Below are 1,929 nucleotides of genomic sequence, written 5' to 3'. Positions count from 1 at the left end.
CTTTTTGTTCTTTGTTGTGCTTCCAAAGTAAACATATCTGCCCGTGGCTGATTGACTCTTGTCTTCTGAGGCTGGCTATGTCTAGGGGACACCGAGCCCTGGCTCTTGAGAAGTAATGAGTGCCAGTATGTGTCACTGTTGGCAGTGCAAGCTGCTGGCAGTGCAAGCTGCTGGCAGTGTGTGTCTTGGATTCAGATCCTAGAGGATGTTGTGGAGATGGTCCCTTGCCAGGATGCCCCCAAGGCTGCTACTGAGGGACATCCCTGGTAGGATTCTCACACTGGTAGCAAAAACCACTTAAAGAAGGGTTTTATAGTGAAGAAGCATGGGAAAGAAAGGGAAATAGTGAGTTCAGAGAAGGGAGCTGACTCTGGCTCAGAATCCTCTTATGCTTCATTCTAATGTCGTTTTTGTTTTAACTGTGAATGCAGTTTTAAAAGATGAAAATGATGAGGTTTCTACCACTTCCTTGCAAGGCTGTAAGTGCACATAATATAGCTGACGTTATTAGTGGGAGTCATATGTGCTTTTTCTTTTGTGCTTTCCATCCCATTACTCCTAATTAGACTTCAAGTACCATTTCCTCTGTCTTTTCACATCAGGTCTTTAAACTGTGCCACCATTTCCAAGCAAGGTGTCTTTTAGTACCTAAATAACGTTCTGACTCTTTTGATTATCCTGCAGCTTGCTCAGGAGTAGGCTTCCTCACCCTCTGTCACCCCTTTATCAGAGTTTACAGTTGCAGATCTGTATGTATAAATGTAATGACATGTAAACATGACAGACAGAAGTGCAACCTGTAACTTAGCTGTCCCACAGAAACTTGCTTGTTGTAGATAAATAATCTCCTTATTTCCCTGGATGAGATGGGAACTTCAATTTTCCTCTATAGTCCAATTTCCTATTTTCCTACTAACTTTATTTCAGTTCTTACTTCTCAGTAACTTTCCACCTAAACGACCTTGGTGCAATACAGAGACCGAATAATAATTAAAAAAAACCCCAAACCCCAAAACAGGGCAACCAAGTTGTTTCTAGCATCTGGTGCCAGTGTTCAGGCTTTCACGTGTATTTGCAATCATCCCCTTGGGCTTGTTTATGGACAGCCAAGATATTTTCCACTTTTTATCTTGTGATCTTAGTAAAAGCTGTGCATAAATAAACACGCAGCTGGCAAACCTCTCTTCGGTTTAGCCATCTGGTTGGTTTGTGGTTTGTGAATTGTTGCTGTTGTTGCTGTTTAGGTCCCAAATAAGCAAAGTGTATCTGTAAGTGTCTGAGCTTTGCCAGACCTCCAGAGCGTGACATGGGACAACCCAGCATCAAGTTTACGATTCTTTCTTCTGGACTAAGAGGAGCAGACGTGTGCCATCTACTGATGATATTTTATATGGCACCCGCAGTCCCAACAATGTGCATTGGGACCATTTGTATAAATAAATTACTGGTCTTGTTTTCCGTGCTCCCCTTTTGGGGATGGAGCAGCAACCTTATTCCTGTTCAGCTTGTCCTGGATGAAAAGCTTACACCATGCCTTGGCTGCCACGTTTCTCAATTTTGCTCAGGTCAAGTGGATGTGTGCTTTTTTCCAGATAGAGACTGACCTAGAAAAAGACACTGATATCTGTAGGAGAGAAAGGCACGCAGCACTGTCATGGTTTAGTCTCAGCTGGCAACCAGGCACCGCAGAGTCACTCTCTTACTCCAGGAAGGAGAAGATACAAAAAAAAAAAAAAAAAGGCTTAAGGATCAGGACAAAGGACAGGAAGGGCTCACTCATCAGTTATGGTCACGGCCAAAAGACAGACTTGACTTGGGGAAACAAAATCAATTCAGTTTAACCAACAAAACCACTTCCAAATCTCCAAGCAAATCAAAGTAGGACAGTAATAAAAACAACAGTATATTAAATAAAACTTCTCCCCACCC

Source organism: Buceros rhinoceros, unplaced genomic scaffold (genome assembly GCF_000710305.1).
Source record: "Buceros rhinoceros silvestris isolate BGI_N320 unplaced genomic scaffold, ASM71030v1 scaffold6052, whole genome shotgun sequence".
Classification (NCBI taxonomy): domain Eukaryota; kingdom Metazoa; phylum Chordata; class Aves; order Bucerotiformes; family Bucerotidae; genus Buceros; species Buceros rhinoceros.
The sequence above is the reverse complement of the archived record's forward strand: the minus strand, read 5'-3'. Positions refer to the sequence as shown.